Source organism: Plutella xylostella, chromosome 25 (genome assembly GCF_932276165.1).
Source record: "Plutella xylostella chromosome 25, ilPluXylo3.1, whole genome shotgun sequence".
Classification (NCBI taxonomy): domain Eukaryota; kingdom Metazoa; phylum Arthropoda; class Insecta; order Lepidoptera; family Plutellidae; genus Plutella; species Plutella xylostella.
The window spans coordinates 6,626,680-6,651,137 of NC_064005.1; the positions used below are offsets into that span (position 1 = coordinate 6,626,680).

A 24,458-nucleotide genomic window follows, 5' to 3' on the forward strand; every position below is an offset into this window, starting at 1 on the left:
AGATACACAGTAGTTCTTTCTTAACGTATCATTTTGGAAATTCGGCGACGTAAGTAAAGATACATTACTTACAATTTTATATACTTATCGCAGAACTCAAGATAATAATTACCTACATGCAGATGCGCTGTGATTCGCTGAAATTGGGTGAATGGTCGTTCGTAGAACATAGATTAATTTCATGCTTCAGAATTTACTCGAATAAGAAACTGCGATATGTCATTGACAGAACAGGAAAACTTTAAATATTTATTTATACTTTATTGCACAATTTACAATCGTACTAATGTAGGTACAATCAGGTGGACTTAATGCTAAAAGCATGCAAAGCATTTTCTGCCAGTCAACCTGCAGGAGGTACAAGGATCAAAAAGTACGGGTATGCAAAAAAGGAAAATAAATAATATCAAAACATAATTATGATTGTGAAGTTCCTAAAATAAAATAATACCTAAACCCTAAAACTAAGTACTTATACATAACATGATCTGCATATTTTCTGTAAAGGAGTCCGATATCAGCTTGTTAGTGGGAATAACAGTTACCTCAGATTTATGCGGCATTATTTCAACTGCGCTGAGATACATTCCGTTACAGCAGCCCGAGTGCAGGCTACACGCGGTTTCAGGTAAATAAGTATAAGTGCCAATTTCTCCATTGTCGGTTATCTAACCGACAGGGATTGATTTATAAAAAACGTCATCTCCATATAAAATTCATGACAGATGTGTCAAAAGTTAACCATTACTCCCTGGTTATGCTCTATAACCGAGAATGGAGAAATTGGCACTAAAGATAGGTATATAAAATTATACAGGGTGGTGCAAACGAGGCATAGTAAGCCAAAAGAGGGTAACTCAGCTGGTCATTATACTTTACATACAACTTTTTGTTTTGGTATCTATTCTATTTTAGTATAAATATAATTATAACGTACCACAACACACTTTTACATATTTACTGTACACATATTTGTGTTTGGTTGAGGCTCCACTCCCACTCACTAAATTGGTCCTGGCAGAATACCAGCGCTGTGTTTATTTAATTATAATCATAGTATTATGCTGAGTCAGAACCCTTTTGCTAACATGATAAATACACATGTTGCTTTTCTATCTGCATGTCTTATAATAATGTTTTGTGTTTATGTAATCTAAAAAAATAATGTTAGAAATATTGCTGTGTAACCTGTGTGTGTGTGTTGTGTTAAGTAAATAAATAACTTATCTATCTATCTATCTATCTTAACCCAACGCAACTCAATAGTGAAATTCTAATTGATCTTCACTTCAGAAATCACATCTCTCCTATTTAAAGTATCATGAACATGTATGAATATTCAATGGTGAAAATTTGCATTACGAGTAGTTTATAGGTTTTGGATAACCCATTGGGGATCGATACACGTACTTATATCTCTTGTGTTAATTGATCTTATATTATCATTATCATGAACAGGATTAGATAAGTATATAGTTTCCCGTGACTTGGGCCGCGGCGCCAGTGGCTCAGTGGAGCGGCCCGTTAGCGGCGGGGTAGCGGGTTCACGGCCCGGTGGGCACGCCGCATCCGCCAATCAGCGGCCGGCTGGCCGAGCCGACACATTCATCCTTTTTCATGATCCGCCTAGCAGTTTTGCTATTTCATTCATTATACAAGTGGTCATAAAACATTTAGATACAAACCTAAATAGGTTCTTACATACCTTCAACAGCTTTAATTAAAACCAAACGATCCCTTTCCAAAAGCGAAATGAAGTTTTTCCTTATTTTGCGAAATAATGAATTTTAGCCGACAGAATGTTCCTGAATAAACATGACGTAGACATGATCTAAAAGCTTTGTTGTCTGTAACTTCATAAAAATTACATTTTAATAAATAATTCATTATACTTTGTTATTTATAAATGCAAAAATGTATTGTTGATCATAATACGATTTCATTTCATGGCTACGACTTTAACACGTTCACGGACAATCCGTCGAGAGCCGTAATTAAATGTCCTTGCAACAGGACTATGCGCCCCTGGCCGTCTAACTTATATTGGTTAGAACGGACGAACCGTCAACAGCCGTTTCATTTCCATAGTCTTAATAGAGCATATTTGGTTTAGTGTCGTATTGTGCTAATTCATTTGTTTCTAGGTGTCATAACAAACGAGTTATAGGGGGTTCTTTTGCACACACATAAGTGAAGTTTATAGTGATATACCGCCTGTAGCCGTAACCGTTACCAATACAAATAACCTTCCAGAAGTTTAGTGTCACGGCGCGGGCGTCGCGCAAATGTTAGGTAGAACGTTTGATGGGTTGGTAATTTTTGTGGCAAATTACGAGGTAAATAAATGATAAATCGATAAACATTATACTAATTTGCATATAGAATACCTAACTATTCGATTCAATTACTAGAATTATTTAAATAGAACATAGAAAAGCGAGTATATAAGTGTAATGAGAAACGAGAATAATTGTGTTTTTGTCGATGTACTCTCTTTGTACTACTCTTAGTATATCAGCTTAATTTTTTGTAAATGGCATGCAGAATGGATAAGCCGAGGTCTGGAAAACGTACAAACCTTTTTGCACAGGATTCGGACCTAGAAATATCTGGCGGTAACGCCTGTAGCCGTAGATGTCACTATACGCGTTATTGGATTTGCATGATGTGGCGAACCGCTTGTAGACGATACCGTCTATGGCCGTAACTGTCACATTACGTTAATAAAATAAAGTGCAATATGGCAATACGTTTCAAGGCGGAACGATAAAATGTATGGGATTTGTAGGTGTCATATCAAAATATTTTCCAATCATCAATTGTCCGTGAACGTGTTAACTACCCTTTTAATGAACTTTATTTCATTCTACCCTTCCACCTACCTAATGAATTTATCATTCTAAATTCTAAACTAAATCTTAGGGCTCTGAATAGGGAGTAGTTTATTTGTATTTTTACCCGACTGCCGAAGGAGGAGGGTAATGTTTTGATATGATGTAATTTAACGATAAAAAATGACTTGCTATTGAGTATGTAGTAAGTATGTACTGCTCAATAAACCTACGACCACAAATGAAGTACTTACATACAATGTTATACTTACGTGCTTGCTTTTACAAGTAACTTTATGTATGTAAAAAAATATAAGTATAGCCTCCTGTTCCTACAATACATAACTGTTAAACTTTACAGAATTACAAAACTTGGTTCGCAAGGACGTTACAGGAGTTAAATAAATATGCATTAAGGGAGTTACCGCATTCAACTTAATAATTTATTTGAGCACATTGCCGCAGCCTGTTGGGGCCTATTCTGCGAGAAATTTATCGATGAGTTGACAGTGAATTTCTATCCATTTGTAAAATTTTAACACGCAAAGATGTAGAGTAAATGTTCGTTGTTGTCAACATTTACTACCTACTACAACCGATTTTAACAATGCAGAATAGAATAGCCCTTGGGAGTTGATATAATATGAATAATTGCTTATAAGTTTACTGCAGATGTTTTTAATTTACTTATATAGTAAGGTGGGGTAAGACAGTCATTGGGGGAAGACTATCAATGTGTAATAACTAGTCATAATCAGCTTCATTATCTAATTTGTCACACTACTTACTAAACCCCACCTCACCACCAAAAAATGTGACACATTTTTCCATTTTATTTCCAGCATTAAATACTTAGAATATATTATAATAGGTGAATAAAAGCATAGCGCTTTCAGTAAATATTTATTTACCTAAATAATCATCCGTCTATCCATTACACAATAAAGTGAAATTGCAAAATAAAAAAATGCCCTACACAAAACTTTAGGCGGTTTCTTTTAGTTAATTAAATGCTCTACGACCTACGTAATACAAGAAACTGTATAATAATAATATATTTTATACATTATGTACATGTTCGTGTCTTAGAAATTCCTTACGCCACGGCACGCCATGGTAGGTAGGTTTGTAACTATAGTTAGTTTCTGAAACTTTTGATTAAAGATACCAATCAACGCCGATTCTAGCACGGACCAACAAAGTCAAAAGGAAATGGATAGCGTAGCTAGTAGGTATAAATGTATTAAGACCTAACTTAAGTTGGAGTACACTGTTGGAGTTGGAGAAACAAATAAGGTAAGATTCTCAAGATTGTTAAAAAAACATTTGTTGAGTAAAATCTAGATACCTATTGTCTGATGTTTAAACAAGTATCAAGTTAAATTTATTGTTAAGCACTAAGTTTCTTAACTTAACTTAACTTAACTATTTTCGTGATTTCAGTGTTCCATCACTAATTAACTAGCATTTTTAGATTTTTTTAAAGCGATTCCAGGCATTATGAAGTCCGTTTTTATTAATTTATTATGAGTAAGACGGGGTTTTTTCGGAACTTAGTTTTTTAAATTTTACGTAACGTTATAAAAAAAAGTTTAGTAGGTAACTATTTTTTTAAATATTATCTCCATACGCTGCCGCCCGTGGTCGTCGTGAGGGGATGATCCGTAGAATCACGGCCCGTGGGAAGCACGCTTTAGAGAGGGTTTTGTAGAGGGTATGTGGAGCGGTGGTAGCTCAGTCGGGTAAGCGCCCGCTTCTCACGCAAGAGATGCGGGTTCGAATCCCGGCGCTGACATGTACCAATGAGTTCTTTTAACTTAAGTACAATGTATACCATCGCTCTTACGGTGAAGGAAAACATCGTGAGGAAACCTGCATATCTAGATTTAGCACATCTAGATATGTGAACCCACCAACCCGCAGTGGACCAGCGTGGTGGGAAATGGTCCAAGCTTAGGAAGGCAGTTTAGACCTAGGGGATATGCACAAAGGTTCCACTCGAGAGAGCCAGGTGCAGGTACGTACACCCCCACAGAGAATAGAATAGAGGGTTTTGTAGTTTTAGTTATCCCGCCCGCGGTTCAGTGGGCCGCGCGCCGCTTGACCCGGGAGTGCCCGGGACAACAATGCATGGGGGTCGTGACATCACACACAGACAGGGCAGTGATGTCGATTCTGAAGGCACAAATTTTAATTTTAGAGCTGTCAGAATCTTAGAATTTTCGTTTAAAGTTCGACTCTGTGAATCTTCTGTAGATCTCATTTTCCACTCGCCATTGCTAAAATAAAATGTTGTCTTATGAATTGGAATCAGTGTATTGCCAAACATTATAATACAAAGCTGAGTTCTTAAACCAGGAACATGCGATAGAACACTTGAGAGGTCTTTTGCTTTCATGCACGCCTGAAGAACGTCCAAACTGGAATACTCAACAATGCTGTCACTGTTTAAAACGTAATCATTTACAGTGACAGCACGTATTTTATCCGACAGGTAGCCACTAAACAGACATTGTGAAACAGAGCCTTAGTGTAATACATGCATTGTATAGTTTCCGGATAAAAAATATTTTACTTGAAAGTATACAACACGGATCGACGGATTCACTTAATAATACATGTGCAATTGTTCATACTACTCTCGTATACTTTCAAAAGACGCCTCCAAGCGCTCCTGTGTTCGATATTCCCTATATCCATTTATCTAAGTGATGTACAAACAGACTCGCATTAGTCGGACGCTGATATAGTGTTTCGGTTTATCGGAACAAAGTGCCCCTTGGCGGTTGTGGCTGACTGTACTGTTTTAAAACAACATTTTGTATTTTGTTCTAAAACCGTGCCAAAAAAGGTTTTCCTATTTTTTTTATATTATAAAGTCGAAAGTTTGTGAATGTTTGTTACTCTTTCAAGTGGGAATGGCTGAATCAATGTTGATGATAGTTATGTTATGTAGGGTAGGAAGCTGATACCATGCATTAACATATACTTAGACAACTTTTTATCCCGAGATTCCCACGGGAAATCATTTTAAGGAGATGCGGAGCTCGCGGGTACCAGCTAATAACAAAATGAAAGAATTACATTTTTATTCACTTGTAGAAAAAAGGATTTTGGTAAGATGGGCACTATACTCAGAAAGATCTAGAATTTTACAACTATAAAATCATAAAAGTACTACTCAAGTTTGCAGAATTGCTCCTGATAATTAGACATACTCATACGTAATTTTCGTATATAAATCACGCACACACCGACCACCGCACCACCGTCTAGAAACTGCTAACTACAGTTACCTTCCTAAGTTAAACATGTAAACAAATACTTATTAGATAAGCAATTCGGTACCGGTAATTATTTTGTGACTCAAAATTGGTTTCGCTTACTTTAAATAGCAATCGATACCGACCTGCTAGATTAATTAACTTCTAGAATATTCTAGATTCTATCATGGAAGTAGAAATCTAGTTCTATAATTAAATACATATATAATACTAGCTGTTCCCGCGCGATTCGCTTCGCCTTAAAAAGTTTTCCCGTGGGAATTCCGGGATAAAAATTTGCCTATGTTCTTTCCCAGGGTCTAGACCGTATGTATACCAAATTTCATTCAAATCCGTTCAGTGGTTTTGGCGTGAAAGAGTAACAGACAGACAGACACAGTTACTTTCGCATTTATAATATTAGTTAGGATAATTTATTTTACATATTTTATTTATTTATTTATAATATACTATTACATTTCGTATTGTAGGTAACGTTTTGAATAAAACGCTTTGAAGAACATTTAGCTTTTTGCTTATTTTTTAACTAGCGGCGGTACTGGTCGCTTGCCTATCAAACATCTGTCAGATCCATACAAGTTTCAGATTTGACAAGCGAGCGACACTGCTTATGGATTGCTAATTGCTTATGTGTGGTGGTGGTAACCCCACTGATTAGCCTTTGTGACATCCTTAAGAGCCATTAGTACGGGGCTAGGTCAGTTCATCATCATCACGACCCATTACGTCCCCACTACTGGGGCACGGGTCTTCTTCCAATGAAGGAAGGGTTTAAGCCTAGTCCACCACGCTGGCCTAGTGCGGGTTGGTGGACGGTGGTAGGTCAGTTAATAGCGTATAAATAAACATGTAGGTGAAGTCGGGCATCAAACCGCGATCGGTCCGGTTTCACAGTGGTTTTCGCGAACCGGTTACCGCAACCAGCTCCAACTTCCGCGTGCCCCACTAACCCGCGTGTGCGAAACTGGCTTTGTTATTTATACGTGTGTGGTTCACTTATGGTTAATATCGATGATTAGGTATATGTATCTGTGAAGATATTTAGCTTCCTCTAATAAGTAGATGGTATTATAATCATTAATCTAACTACTCGTACCAGTCTTCTGACTTTTCTATGTAGGACATTATACAGTCTCAGTTAACATTATACATAGATTCGTGTTCATATAGTTATACAACATAATTTTATAATACAAAAAATATACGAAGTGAAATTTTCGTGTAGCTCTATTTTTCTGCACTGTATAAAAACATGATTAAGTATGTAATGATTTACTTCATATAACAAGGTATGTACTATATAGACTTATATGAAAAATATTCTCTACTTTATCTGAGATGCCTCTGTTCATCCTTTAAAACTCCATTAAATTTTCAGTGGAACAGAAATTCTGCAGCTTTCAGCCAAAAAGCTTTGTTTTTTAAAAACAAGCGTAGCGGCGCGCTCATCTTGCAAAATTTATGATTTGACCTCTTTTTAATTGTCCTATTTGCTTTTATGGTCTTTATTTTGTAAGATTGTATTTTTCGTTATTTCTGAATATTAGTAACTAGTACTTTTAGGTATTTTTTTATAAAATCGGGCAGATAGTTAACTAGGTACACTTTTGTATTCGTACAGGTTTTAAATGTTCTGATACAATTAATAATGGAATCTTGTTTAAGATATTTATTATGAAGAAAGTGTAGAGCTGCCAGTAAAAAACGAAATTAAGAGTCAGCAGCAGTGGGGTTACCACCACCGAGCATTACCAATTAACAATCATAACATTAGCTTGTCAAATCTGACGTAACATGTAGACCTGACAGGCGAGCTAACGCTGCTTAAGGATTGTTAATTGCTAATGTTCGGTGGTGGTACGGCAGCTGGTCCTGACTGTAGGCGCCAGGTCGTCTGATTGTCTGATCAATGTTGGCTAGGACGGTTCAGGGTTCGGTGCCGGCCGGCACGCGGGCTTCGCGCAACTATGTCGTGTCGTAACCCCGCCGCCGCCGCCGCCGCCGCTTCACGGGAAATTTCTTATTTATTGGGCCACGCGCGCCATGCTACGATTGCGAGCTAGCGGTTTGTTTCTTCATTTAGGGCCACTTGCACAAACATATATTAAATCTAGATTTAGTGTCAAATCTCGATTTATGAAACGTCAGTGCATATAAATTTATGGCTTAAATCGAGATTTAACACTAAATCTAGATTTAATATGTTTGTGCAATTCGCCCTTAGTGTCAAATCTCGATTTAAGAAACGTCAATCCATATAAAATTTGATAATAAAACCCACAGGGGGTTGACTGGTAGAAAATGCTTGTAGCATTAAGTCCACCCTTTGTACACTTATTTTTTTATTTGTGCAATAAAGGATTAAATAAATAAATCGAGATTTAACACTAAATCTAGATTTAATATGTTGGTGCAAGTGGCCCTTTATGTCTTATTTTGCTTTGTTTTTTTTTCGTTGTGTATCACAGCTTTTATAGCCCATCATAAGTAAGTAGGTATGACATTATGCCCAACAGATTTTTTCAATCGATTTTTCTAACCATTTAGAACAACGCGGGTAACGATTGAAATTACCTGTTGGACTTTATAATACTTAACCCTTAGTTTAATACCTTCTCCAAAACTGACCTAGTTATTCTAGTTAAATTGTAAGCTTTCTAAACTTATTTCAATGAACAGTTGTTAAAAAGTTCAGGAGGTAGAGGTACCTACTCGTCTTTACTTCTTTAGAGTTGAAACGAAACCCTTCTCATTTTAAGTCGCAAACTTAAGTTTATAATAAACTTTTTTAAGTACTTATATAATAGTCATGTACACTGTCTATGTAGGTACAGTTAACAAAAGTCCATATGAATTAATTGATTTTTGAAAAATTAAAAAAATAACCCATGTGAACTTTATCACGTCATTCCTGAAAATACTGAAAACGATTCAGATTCTGTGGCCGACTGTACCAAATTTTATGAGTAATTATTTGGGCAGGTAGCGGGTCGATTACCAGCAACTAATGGCCAAATGAGCGGAGGGGTCATTTATCTTCATTACGAAACGTACTTATATTATTATTATATGTATAATGACGCAGATTTTTCAAGAAAGACATTCCAGTGAATGAAATCATAGTTATGAATTTTAGTGAATTCTTTAAAAAATATGATATTACCTACTTGGTATGTTTATCGCTGGTACAAAATTGAGTGTAATACAAACAGGATTATCTTGTCGGGATCTTTACCTGTGAACAAAGAAGAACCATAAATATTACGTATCAAAATACATCTAAGGAATAGTCAGAGTAAAGTGATTTATTTACCTACATTATCCTAACTAATATTATAAATGCGAAAGTAACTGTGTATGTATCTGTCTGTCTGTCTGTTACTCTTTCACGCCAAAACTACTTGACGGATTTCAATGAAATTTGGTATACATATGGTCTAGATCCTGACAAAGAACATAGGCTAATTTTTATCCCGGATTTACCACGGGAAAACTTTTTAAGGCGAAGCGTAGCTCGCAGTAACAGCTAGTATAAAATAATTATGAGATTTATAAATATCCGAAACATCATAAATTCAGCACCAAAGCAGCACGTCAGCAATACTTACTAATGTATCAATAATGCATCACGATAATACCCTCGTTTGTTACCAATAGGTACCTGTGCACCTACTTACCTACAAAACATTCAATGAAAATAGTTCGTTACGTAATATACCAATTTTTTTATCATCATACTTTATTGGCGCAAAAAAAATAAAATGTGTAGAAGCTCCATCATTGTAATTTAACTTGACACGGACTTATCGTGTGTGGTTCACATAAGATTATGAAACGCCTGCAACTGCAAAACTGTTGGATCATAGCATCCAAACTATCATGAAACTTTTGACAGTGTGATAATGATAATGTGATAATGAATTGATGATGACAAAAGAAAACCTAAACTTTTTCGTTTTCGTAAATTGCAAAACCCGCACTATACCTATAGAGACTCTGGTAGGTAAGCAAGGAGGTTATAACTGTTATAGGTTTATAACAAATGATAGCGGTGGCGGAGTCTGCTAACACGCCGGTTCATGGCAGCGGCGGCGGCGGCGGCGGTGCGGTGATGCCCTTCGAACACGCGACTTCGTTAGCTACAGTCTAGTCATTGTACTTCAGTCTCCTTGTGAGTACTGTGGCTATACGCTGCAGCGGCTAGATCCACTGCTCCATGGATCCCTGATGTCAGACTGCCGTCTGTCTGAAGGTATAGTGCCTTCAGTTTATGACCAAGTCGTCGGGAATTACAGGTCACTATAAATATATCACGTAGTTTAGAAAACGGGGTACTTCAGTCGGTCCAATCCGTTAACTCTAACAGGTCCGATGACAGAAAAGTAACTGGACCAAACTGGATGAGTGTAGCACAGGACCGTGGCACTTCATGGAGGTGGCCTATTATACCTTTCAGTGGGTTGACATGATGATCCTTGTACATAGTAGCTGGCACATGCAACACTGGGAATAAATTTAATATCAATACAGTTCTTAGCTTAACCTGTAGGTATACACCTATGTGTTACATTTCCTCATTTATTCCATAAGTCTTTCATTCCCCTAAAGCAGTGTTTTTCAACCTGTGGGTCGCGACCCCCTGGGGGGTCGCGAAGCTTCTGTAGGGGGGTCGCCAAAGGGCGAAAAAACTGGAAACTTTAGTAAAAAAACAATAAAGACAATTACATAGTATTAATTTATTAGAAAGATTCTTACTTTAAAAATACTTTTACTTAAAATTTTCTTAAATGCCAAGGCATTTTTTTAATTAAATTATCTCATCGTGGAATGAAAACGCCTTCAACTCCATCGAGACATGGGCAATTTTGGAAGCGTTGCAGAGATTTCAAACCGACTGGCGCTATATCGAGGACTTGAGGAGTCCCGATGCCGCTGGACATGGCATATGTATAAATAGCGAGTACATGTCACACCTCTGTTTCGCGGACGAAATCGTTATTATGGCAGAATCTCTGCAGGAACTCAGCTGGATGATGGAAGTGGCCTAAATGCTGCTTCCCAACGTGTATGCTTCGGGGTATAAACTTGGACAAGACGAAAGTCATGTACAATGCTCACATCGAACCGGAGCCGGTGATCGTTGGTGAGATAACAATAAAAGTTGTGCAAGAATGTGTCTACCTCGGGCAGACTATTCGGCTAGGCAGAAGCAACTTCAACAAGGAGGCTTCAAGGCACATCCAACTGGGTTGGGTTTCATTCGGAAAACTTTGTCAGCACATATTCTTCTTGGCCATCCCTGAAAGCCTGAAGACTAAAGATCTCAACCAGTGCGTCCTGCCAGTGATGACGTATGGTGCAGAGACGTGGGCACTGATGGTAGGACTAGTCCACCGATTTAAAGTCACTCAGCGTGATATGGAGAGAGCTATGCTTGGGGTTTCTCTGATGGATCGTATCAAAAATGAAGTTATCCGTCAGAGGACTAAGGTTACCGACATCGCTGACAAAATATGCAAGCTGAAGTGGTAATGTGCTGGTCATATCTGCCGAAGAACCGATAACCATTGGGTAAACGAGTTCTCGAGTATAGACCACGAATAGGCAAACGCAGCGTGGGAGGCCTTCCTGCCTGGATCAAGGACGACGACCACAAGTACTTATATTTTTTTTGTAAAGCCAGGTATTTTGTCTTTTTATTTTCATTTCACCCTTGAAAACTTTTATTCAAGATATTTAAATGCTCAAAAAAGTCGGAAAGAAAAAGCTAATTTCAAAAACGAAATTCCGGGTCGCAATGGTATTAGTCGTACGTACCTATGTACAATTGTACATGGCCACACGTATCCGATGTGTGTAATTGTAAAATAATGTGTTTTTAAATCCGATAAGTATGCGTACTACTTCGAATCCTAATCATAAATACGTCGTATGGAATGAATATTGTGAATACTGTAACAGTGTAACATACACATACATGATATAAAACCGAAAGGGTCAAGGGGGTCGCGAAATATTTTTTTATTCCAGGGGGGTCGCGTCATGAAAAAGGTTGAAAAACACTGCCCTAAAGGTTGCCTGAATATATCGCTTTCAGCGATAAGGCCTTCTTAATGTTATTTATGTTGTGTGTTATGTGATTGTGCACACTTATCCGAACTTTGGCTGAATTCCGATATTCACATGTTTTCAGAAACGTCTGTTGGTTACACTTAGGTTTCAGCATTTTAAACGATCTAAAAAGAGAGGTTATTATTTTACCCGTAAATGTGTCATTTGTTGTGGTATGTTGGTAGATTTAAGCCATTAAGTAACAATTATAAATAGTAGAGTCAATAATAATGCCATCACAATAGGCTACATTCTAGAATTGAAGATTATAAAAAAACAATAGTATTATGAGCAATGAAAAATAAACTTGGAACAACCGATGTTGAGCAGCCTGTAGCTACTGCTATTCGAATAAACGAGGCTCGCTCGGCTAAATTATTATTATTTCGTGCAAATTATTGTCAGATTTAACAGAATTTGGATTTGTATAAAACGCGATGGATGTGAGTAATGGAGCGAAATTGCCAGTAGCTAGGTATTCTAGATTATTTTATTTTAGATTATTCTAGCTAGATAGTAAAGAGAAAGGCCTTCATAGATGTAGAGTTCAGAATGTTAGATAAATAGTATAACAATCCGACCAAAAGATAAAACTCATGTGTTCATTCTGAACAACAATTTGAATTATTTTATAATTTCGTCATAAGACAAAATTATTTAAAAAAATATATCTCTGCAAACTTTGTTATTTACGTGACATTTTCGAGTTTTATTGCATGGAAAATAAAGTAAGTTCCTACCTAGTTCACAATTAAAAGTCGAGCTGAGTTTTTCAATTAAAAATGTTCCCCCCTTATGCAACTCCTTTTATTTTACGTTTGTATTTGAAAGTCTGCCATCCATTTGGCCATAAAGTGTAATTGTTCATTTGCAGTAAAATATTGTAATTTTGTTGCAAGAAGGGGTGGGCTGTTATTTGTACTAACTTCTAAGTATTATACTTAAATATGTTTACTGAGTTTATCTGAGTAAAAAATTTACTTACAGGAGTGAAAATGAAACTACATGATATAATTAATTCATTTTCACCCTCTGGGCAGGAAAATTTGAAGTTACTTTATAAATAAGCAAAACTACAAATTTTACCAGCCATAAAAAAGTCAGAATATACTTAGCCCCTGTTCCACAATGTCTGGTTAGTCGCTACCTCTCGGATAAAATACATGCTGTCACTGTCTAAAAAATAATAACAGAAAGTGACAGCATGTATTTTATCCGTCAGGTAGCCACTAACCAGACATTGTGGAACAGACCCTTAACCAACTAAAAACGTACTTAAAGTATATTTTGATCAAATTCCAAATTACCTACTTATTTTTTTTAAATGTAGGTCATTAATAATAATTGTGTCTCCATTTAGTAAGTGGAACTTTTTGATTGCTCGTGAGAATGAAAATTGGAAGCCTTCTGGATGGAGTTTTTTTGTTTTTATTTATTTTATTTTTTTATTTATACAAAACATTGTGTAACATAGTTAGGTTTTTAAATTAACATGCCATTAAACCTAAAGGGTTTGTCTTGACACTAGATACAATCGTGGTCTACGAAGCAGTAACATGAATACAACATTATAATTTCTACATACTTACTTATCTTTTAATTTTACATTTGCACTAAGTAAGGAGGTATTAAAATTACGGTTTGGTAGTTTTGTCGACGTCTATAAATTTATAGTTTCCACGATAACTTTTTATGTCTGAAATAAAATTTTGTTTTAACGCCATTTTAACAGTTCTAAATTGAACCTGACCGAATGAAAGAAATTAATACTTACCTGGCTCTACCTACATGCTTTTTACCTACTTAAACTAAAGTTTTAAATATAAATACTTATACATTTTAAGTACAAGTAGGTATATCTACTAGTCGAAATTTTGTAAAGATACTGTAAAATATTCAAGTGTCCAAGGCATCGCATGGCAAAGCAAAGACAGCGATAGATTTTAAACTGATTTAATATTTTGTGCAAGAAATTGCATGAAATCTTTCAAAAACCTGTAGCAGAAAATAAAAGCTTATTCTCGCTCAAAGCATTCCTCAGCTTAGAGACATTATATATCCACAATACCTACCTTCATACACTCACAAAAGAGCCCTCAAACCCTAGGTTTATAGTCGTGTAAAGTCGCCGCATTGAATTTGCAGCCATCTTATGTCTTCCAATATAAGAGTGAAAATCGATAGCAACTGCTTGCTAAGACCTCGAGTGTACAAGCCAGATGAGCTGAAATGTCACCCTTGTGGGGTGAGATGGCTTTTTGTCTCATCTGGCCTTCGCCGGATTAAAGTGACTACACGAGTACCTACACGTGTTTACAGTTTTACTGCCAAATGAAAGTGTTTGAAAGGGGTTTCGTGCTATGATTAGAGATCTCTAGATTTTACTGAGTAATAAGTAAGTAGTTATATATATACTTAATATCTTTTCATTGGTTAAATCGTATTACCTATCTATGTACTTATATAATATTTAATAGATTTCTAGTCTTCTTATATTAAATAAAGAAGAACGTATTTTCATACAAATCTTACCACTTTAATGGTTGAAGAAAGTTACTAATTATTATTTAAGGGTCTGCAATAGGGAATCGAGGGTTGGCATTGTCATAGAATTATGTAGTAAATGATGCTCTACAGCCTTGAAAAAAATCACACAGGTTGTTGAAGAGTCTAGCTAGGTGCTGAATCATTCGAATTTAAGTAAATGATTATGGATAACTGTAAATTAATTTCAGAATATCAAGAAAAACCAGTCAATCACACTCCCGTATTGTAACAACTGTGTCGTAATTATTAAGAATTTTCATATGATTTTTATCATATTATAAAGTTAAAGGCTTGGACTAGGCGCTAAATACCTTGTTTTTTAATAAACACACATTTATTTTGTGTAAATTAATCCCAAACTTGAGCAATTTTTTTCCCTCAAATCTTCATACAAATATCTATGGCGGCTTTCTGTGTTATAAAATCATAAACACAAGTGACGTTTGACTCAGTTGGCCGCTGGCCTCCAAAGAAGGGTCACGTCGGTTTAGGCAGCACTGACAGCTCGCGATCTTATCGTGTACATATACAAAATCACTGCACATTGGTTGTCATTGCACTTTTTCAACTTTTATGACACCAACATAATTTGATTTGAAATTGAGGAAGCATAATTCTTCCAGTATATTCAATACATTAAATTAAATTAGATAGTGTGCAATATTCTCGTGATATTACAGTCTCGTAAAGGTCTGATGAGGAGCAGGAATATAGCGAATGGATCTAAGTGATGACAATACGCACGAACATTAGGTTAGGGATCAAAAATACAGTCTCTTGGTGCTGGTTGAGGTATGGTCTCGTGAGGATCTGATGAGGGCAGTAACACGGTGGTGGCTCAATTTTATTTCACAGATGTTAATAGCTAAAAGCATCGAGTTTGGGCTATTAAGTATGTTTTTCAGAGAGAGAGAAAGAGATTTTGTTTTTCCTCTGGATGTGTTAGGTTTACTGCACTGGTTACTAAGTTCATTATGTTAATGGCATCAAGTTGTTATGTGTTCATAAGTAATAATTATTTATTAACAAAATGCTGTTGATTTTCCACGAAAATGTAAAAATAAAAATAAATTCGTAACGTAAAATCGTCAATGACGGAATTTCTTCTATAGACAGTAGCCACAAAAAAAAACAAACGATAGATGGCGTGATTTGAAGATAAAGATACATTTTTTCGACACATAGACAGCAACAACAAAAAAATACAGATTTAAAGAAAAGAAACACATACTTATATAAAACAACAAAGAAAAAAAAAGGATACACATCAAAATAACTGGAAAAAATATAAGCCCCAATTTACTTGTGTGGGACAGGGAGTGCCATAATATTTTTTATGGGGTACTCCCCATCTATGCGAAATATAAGCTTGATATCTTTACCCGTTTCTGAGAAAAAGGGCGGTGACAGACAGTCAGTCAGACAGACGGACAACAAAGAGATCCTATAACGGTTGCTTTTTTTCTTTTGACGTTCGAAACCCTAAAATTAAGTAAAAATATTATGCTGCCAAAAAATGTACTTACAGGTATTGAAAAAGCGGTATATAAACAAATTATACCAGCAGAGGGTTCACCATTTAGCTGAATGTTACTTAGAAAACGGCCTTGAGTGGCGGTCAAGTTGGTCCCCGCCTGCGATACTTTCCATTAACATTGGGACTCGTTTTCATGTTTTTAGCGTACAGTCAGGTTTTTAGTTTTTTAACCGACTTCAAAAAAAGGAGGAGGTTCTCAATTCGTCGGGATCTTTTTTTTTATATTTTTTTTATGTATGTTCACCGATTACTCCGCCGTTTATGAACCGATTTTGAAAATTCTTTTTTTGTTGTATTGCATTGAGCTCCCAGGTGGTCCCAATTTTTTTTCAGAATTTTAGTTCAACCCCAAGGGTGGGTAAAGGGATATGAATTTCCATTTTGGGCACATATTAAGCGATTCTAATGAAATTAAGAACGTAAATATAGTTCTTATAACAAAAAAATATGATGGTGACCTTGAGCTGATCTGATGATGGAAACGGAAGGCAGTCAAGGGAACTCCTCAACGGTATATAGCAACTACCTCGTGTTTAGGCTTGAATGATTCGTATTGATTAGTAGGACTTTTTGGAATCATTTGCATCTTACTTTTGATTAAAAATTATTGCAAATAAACTAAAAACTATAAAATAAAATAATAATTAAAAAAATTAAAAAACCGACTTCAAAAAACCACTAAAATGTAAGAAATAATTTAAGGTTTACACAAATTATATGTGACAGTACAAATATACCTAAGCAGGAACTGTTCTTTTTTGAAGTTGGTGCCATATTTCTTCAGATTACTTTGTCACCGCACCAACATCAAAAAAGAACAGTTCCTGCTTAGGTATATTTGTACTGTCACATATAATTTGTGTAAACCTTAAATTATTTCTTACATTTTAGTGGTTTTTTGAAGTCGGTTTTTTATAATTGTATTTTTTTATTTGTAACTTTTTAGTTGTTTTTATTTTATGAAATTTTACGTCGGTAGGTAGTTCATGATCATTTTTTATTTCAATAATTTTGGTGTTGTTATTTAAATACCTTCAATATGCATATTTTTGTAATGTGAAAATCAAGTCCTTTCATTTGATACCTTAAACGGCAAAGTTGAATTATTATTTTTTCGATCATCACGTTATGTCCTCAAGAGGGCGCTATGTACATTTTAATGGAACGTCACATAGCCTATAGCCATCGCGCCATCAATACGCTTCTAACAATACCTCATACATCAAAATCTATCAAGCCGTTTAGGCTACAGGAGGGAACAAAGAAACAGACAAACATACATACATACAATCAAAAAACATTACCCTCCTCCTTCGGCAGTCGGGTAAAAAGGAGTAAGACAGGGTGCCATTCTGAACTTTTGCTCTACGAGTTTTCGAAATTAACAAAAAAAAACCTTTTTCATAGAAACTTTGTTGGACATGTGACTTTTTACCATGGAAAACGAATATTTTTTTTCGCGAATTTGCAAATCTCGTAGAACAAAAGTTGTTCAGAATGACCCCTTGAGTCATCCCCTTTTGGCTTAGTATAGCCCTTTTGCGACACTATGTATTTACTTTGCTTTGTCGTCGGGGTTCAGTTGGCTGGAGGATCCCCGAAACTTATTATCTACACTTTAATACTTTTAGTTACCTTTCTACAAGTAAATACCACATTTAATTGTTTGAGAAAGCTAATCGGGTTCCGAGTATAGAGTAAAGTGGCACCCCTATTAATTTCTACTCTTTCCTGGTGCCTACCAGTGTAAGTAAGAATTATACTTACTTACCCTAAAATCACCCAAAATGTACTTGAACATAATTGTCAATAAAGTTGGCGAGTAAAAGTTTATCGACCCACTGTGCAAACTTACATGTTTGCGTGTCACTGCGTGTGCTGTGTGAAGAGCATTGAAAACCCAAAATTGGCGCGGCACGTCACCCTGTACGGGCCCTTAAGTTGAGAAATCATTATTTATGTAAAGCTTCTAGGTTAAAACTTTGCGAGCCTAAAATAATTCGAAGAATTTTAAATGTTTGCGTACTTTAGCAAAGAAGGCGTAGTTACTGCAGCATTGTTCTAAAATAAGAGCAAATATTTTTTACCAAAAGACCGCTCCGCCAGCGAAAAATGAGAGTGTCAGCAAAACGCTTTGTTTATACAGGGTGTTTGAGCGATACCTCTTTCATGTTCTCGCAAAAAGGTTTTTCGCTGAAACTAAGTGGCCACATTAAAGTTAATATTCAACATCAGTCATTTTTAAATGCTTGCTGGCACAAGTGTTTTTGGGTTATCAAATTAAAATAATCTTGGTAAGGTTTAAAAAAAGATTCAAATATACAATACCAATATCGTATAGGTACTTAGTATCTAATTTGTAAAAATTCTTAAAACACACTTAATACTTCTACATTACACAATTTTATCGCAAATAGGTATACATAGTAGAATATCATAGATTATCTTCAACTCTTGTTTATGACGTGTTGAACAAATACTCAGAAGTTTACTGTTCTACTAGCGTATTTGAAGTTGCAAGTTTCGAGTGTATCTAAGTTGGAGCATTTTCCGCCACTTTGTCTAAGAGCGGTTCAGACTAGCGTACACTTTACGGCACATACCTATACTGTTGTCTGAATAAGCATTTATAACAAAAATAATAATAAACTTTACCTACGTATAAGCATTATTTCATCATCATTATCATCATCAGCAATCCATTGCTGGACGTAGGCTTCTCCCAAAGCACACCACTTATTTACTTTGGGTTTATTATGTTTGCATAACAATCAGACAATCAGAAATTACGCAATCTACGGTTACAGTTTATAAAATGATATACATGATGTCATGAATTTTTATTATTTGGAAGCTTAATGATGCTGTTGAATTATTTATCTCTGCAGTATGTTGAATGCAGAAATACCTACATAAAGTAAATTTATAAGTAAGGAAGCTTCAACTGAATCATAACTATATATTTTCAAATGAACAGAAATTTCGACTAGACACTTTTACAAGAGTATCAACAACTTTTTTATGATTGTCAATTTTTGGTTATTTTTATTCTCTTCATACAGGTTTTCCTCATTCTAAGCTTCTTTTACTTATTTTATTTATCATTTTCATCCTAATATTGTAGGTATTGAAGGTATTCGAATTATCAAATGTCGTGGATCAAAACGTCTCCCAGCCCTTTATATGATAAATACTAAGTATTATACTAATATACCAGTTTTGCAACACCCTGTATAATGTAAACTCAGTATGATTCGAAATTAGCGTGACCACAGAGTGTTGGTAACAAATGGGACGCATTAGTGACCACGTTGCAACCACATTAGAGAGACGCTGGCAATCTGGAGTTAAGGTTAAATCCAACCACTCATTTTCATACTTAAAGGCATGATGTTGTTTGTGTTACCTTTAATTTATTATTTAAATACACTGTTGTATTAACTTTGTACTTAAGTATTTTGAAACTATCTACATGCGCAGATAACTTAGCTTGACAAAATATCTCAAATGTTTTATTTTGATTATTAATTAGAAAGTTAACCCCCTGATTTCCTTTAGCTTGGTGAATAGTAAAAAATAAAATAGTTATTTATTTATCAACATAATAATTATAAAGTTAACCCATTTCTAGTATAGTTTAGTCCAGATATTCAATATGGGATTGACGAAATAATGCAATAATTAATTAATTAGGTAGTAAGTAAGTAGGTATCTAACTAATCAACTTAACACATTAGTTTACAATTTAATTTACTAAGTTAAAATTACTTAATAATCCAAATGTCATAATATCAATTGTAAACTTATGTGATGATTTGTTGATTGATTGATAATATGTTACAAGTTGGTTCACACTCTGTAATGTGGTGTTTTCAGCTTTCAGTTTGCGCTAGTAATAGCTATGGTAAACTGTATACATACAGTCATGATGTTCTTAATGTAAACCGGACACTTTGTTTGTAGATGAAAAATTAGAGATTATCATGAAGCATCAGTTACGGGACTTTCAGGTATCGGGTTGACATTGCGTGTTTAATTTCCACTAAAATTTAAATCTGATTGCGTTAACTCCGCTGCGTGCCGTCAGTGCCGTGCTATCTAACCTTCTCCCTGCCTACCCGTAGGTCATGGCGTAAACTATGCAATAAAACCAGATCAAATCTAAACAATTAACAGGTATGCATGTAAAAACATACCTAAGTACTTACCGTTTTTGTTGGCAAATACTCCATGCATGTTTTTAATAAGTATAAAAAATGAAAGTTATTTTATTTTAAGTCAAAAAACTTATATAACTGACCGCACATATACTTAACTAGCTAATTATATAGTTGCGTGACCAGTTATATCAAGATAATAGAAATATGGAGTAAACTTTCACTTTTATTCATGGTGAGTTAAACATTATTGAGTAATTTTCCAATGAAAGCTTAACACCTGAAAATTATTCCAGAAAACAAAGCACATCCCTCGCAAAGGCGTGAAATGAAAGTCAATAAAACAAAAAACGAACGCCGCACCGCTACACCAACAAAACAACAACGAGTTAACAAAACAAACCTTTGTTTAGATCGAAATCCCTCCAGATTGGTGTTTTGTAATTCCCTTTATTGTACAACACTACACTTCACTGGGCGCACTTTGGTGAGTAGCTGTCACTCGCGAGGCGGGAAAACTGTTGAGAAAGTGAGAAGCGTGTTGCGTGGGGGCGCGGAGAGCACTGCACTGGCGGAGTGTCGCGTGGAGACTGGCGCTCTGTGGCCGCTGCTGCCGCCGCCGCCGCCCGGCCACAATCAAGGCCATGCAAAACCGCCTGCTCCCATTTCCCCGTGGAAAGTGTCTGCATCCGCCAGCCGTGCCCCTTTCGGTCAGGTGTGGGAGAAAGCACCCAAAAAACTGACCGTTCTGACTCATTCGCCGGCTCCGACCCGTAACATATCGTCTTTATTTAATACACTCGCCTCACGCCCGACGATATGGAAAGTGAGAGAACCGGTTTTTGAACTGCGCCACTTTAGGTGGTGTTTGAAAAATAATAAAAAGTAAAACCGTTTTGTGGCTTTGTATGGTGATCTGACACAGATTTCGGCACTGTTCAGTTGTTAACGACTGTCTTTATGTGCATAAAACCTTATGGCCTCGGTCGCCGGTGCAGGTTTGCTGTAGAAAGTTGTAATTTGTTCCTTCCGTTGACGCAAGCAACAGGAAGAGACGATGACGGGAACTAAATAATTGTCAGCGTAACTTACATCTATACCGTATTACATGTGTGCCAGTGCCACCTTGCCATTACTATGATGTAATATTTGTTTAGTTGGTTAGTAAATAAGTACAAGAAGTTAGGTACAAAATGTGGTCAAAAAATAGAAACGCTCTAAGTATAAAGTATTTGTCCTACCCACATGGTCACAAGAGAGCTGGAGTTCCGACTAATAACTACTTACCAGAAATTTGATAAGTAATTTTTAATAACACTACTTATAGAATACTCGTAACATGACACTTATAGAGTTAAGTAGTTTGGTAAAAAAACGTATGTAGTAGTACGTAAATATGCATGTAGCGAACCATGACTTATAAAACTCTTCTCAATTTACGTCTGATGCAGTCGCAGTCGTAGGTAGGTAACAGTACATCCAGTTCCAGGGCCGGATTTAGGAGAAATTAGTGTTTGTAATAATTTCATTGAAATTTTGAGAGTTACAGTATACTTACCTAATTTAGAATTGCCTAATTTAGGCAATGGCCACCCACCATGCATGATCTAATCTACGGTTATAGCCGGTATAAATCATAATTTACTTATATACTTGTTACCCTCGTTGGCTTTATGGCTAATGGTATACTAGGTACTTACTAACACTCAAATCAATAATAACTAAGGCCTTACTTTATCATCATGGTGTAAGACAACAAAGTAGAACAATAAGTGAAGAAAGTGTGGTCCTGGTCATCCCTGATGTCCCCTAAATCATAGATTCGTCCTGAATGCGTGCCTGCGTCAGTGGAGGGTCATTCCCCCGCTCCAGACGTCTGCAATTCACTTCACAATGAAGAGTGCTGCAGGAACGAGGTTGGAGATAACCCTTGCACTGGGGCGTGACATAGTTAATACATACATGACAGTGGAAAAGGGAAAGAAATGCTGAGAGTCGGGAAAACTTATTTCAAGGGAAAACATTTTAAGGTGAATCTAAGTTTGCGGGAGCTAGTCTTATTAAAACTATGAGGCTTTGTCTTTTAGAAGGAACTCCACCAGGCCTTCAATTAGATAGTTTCATAGAGCTATGTTCCCAATACACCGTAAATACATAACTATGCATGTGTTTGAGTACAAAATATAGGTACCATTTGGCCCACACCTGTAGGCGTAAGCCGCATTTAATTAATTTTGCGAAATTAATCCCGTCTTAATTATGACGGGTATTTATCAAGCTAGCTCCACCCGACCTCGATATAAGCCCCATAGTTAGGGATTTTGAATTTCATTATGTTGTAATAATTATTTTTAAATGCCCTAGCGATCTTCATTGCACCGCAGATGATTCATTATGCTTCTTCCTCACTGTCGTCATCACGATAGAATCGTAAACTTCTGGACATATAGGTATTAACTATAACTCTCCCAAGGAGCGCCACAACGTTGTCCTCGGCTTTCCTCATCCAGCCACTACCACAATGTCTAAGACAGTCAGTTCAGTGGTAGCGGGCCGGCGGCGCGCGGCGTCCATTTCCCATGCTACGCTTGCACAAATTGCGTTTGCTGACGGATATTAGGCGCTTAATAGGCTTATTAGGCGGCTTAGTACACAATTAGTTGATTCTGGAAAAAATAAGAATGATCGTAGGCCTCACAGGCCCATCGATGAATGTCAACGTCAAAATAAGTTTCAACATGAGTTCATCAATAACTTTATTTTGCGGCAATCTTTTTCATTCACTTCCCATTGACATTGATGGATAAATCCGAAGATTATTTTTTTTACCGTTTAGAGCAGGAATTTTGGATAAGACAAAAATTTTGAGGATGAATGAGATTTTTTGTCCGTTTTATTTTCGTATTAGTTAAAAAACATTCGATTGGGTAGAAAACATCCTTTCTCTTGGATATTTCAAAAAAATCCAAAGTTCGTGCCCTTTTAGCCCGCGCAAAAACACGAATCACTTTCTTGATGATAAAAGCTTTGGTCCCGTTTTGTTTGATAAATGAATTTAACATAAAAACATTAGGATCTTAATATCCTTAAAATATACTTAAGTAAGGAGCTTTGCAAAAGTGCCTACTACCTTCGGTTTACTGTATACTAAGCCGAAAGAAGCAGATACTGCGAAAAGCGGGTGATGGCGAGTAACTTCTGACTACTCCTTCTGGGATTACAGCAGTGAGCATAAAATTATGTTTTGATTGTTTGTTTTCTATAATAAATAACGTGTCGTTATTAATCTACGCTACGACTAGCGGCTACGGGGGCGGGCGGCGTAGCATTCGTAGCCAATCTTAGCAAAGGGATTTCAGTAAGGAAATCGGAGAAAATGCATGCAACATGTAAGAAAACATATTTTAATTAAAATTTATCCGTACTTATAGGAATAGTTCTATGTAGAGCGTAGAGATGCTGTTAAGTAAGCAACATTTCTAACCCACTTTTGGCAATAATATAAGATCGCCAATAACTAGTACTTTTTAAATTGTAATATATTGCATTAGTACTTAATTATATATGTCTGTTTGCAATATAAACTATTGGTATTGTGTATTGTTACATTACGATACGTTGTAACGGGGTCATTGCCGACCGACGGACATCCTACTCGGGGGAAATTGGATCTTACTCAGCGAATGCCAACTGTGTACACGACTTTTGTGATTAGAGCTGTTTAATATACATATATGTATAAATACAACGTAAAATGAAGGACGAGGAATAGTGGCCAAGAACATTACATACATACGAATTTTAAAAAGGTCAGAACAGAATATATTATTTACTTACACTACTTACAGTTCTTTGCTTGAAATTATACATAGCGATTGGCTGTGTAAGTAAATCTCTCACACAAAAAAGAAAAATACTGTTAAAAAATTATGCCTTTAGAATCGACTCCATTGACCATACTATTACAAAGTTGACTGAAGTTAGGATTTTT

General features: G+C 36.0%; 1 protein-coding gene across 1 annotated transcript in view; it reads right to left on the minus strand.

Annotated features, from left to right (window-relative positions):
• Positions 1–21,235, minus strand: part of LOC105384260 (neurogenic locus notch homolog protein 1) — a 59,409-nt gene extending 38,174 nt beyond the window's left edge. Inside the window, exon 1 of the mRNA XM_038107252.2 lies at positions 20,871–21,235. The gene's annotated coding sequence lies outside the window, so the exon portion shown is untranslated. The remainder of the gene's footprint in view (positions 1–20,870) is intronic.
• Between the last annotated feature and the right edge of the window lie 3,223 nt (positions 21,236–24,458).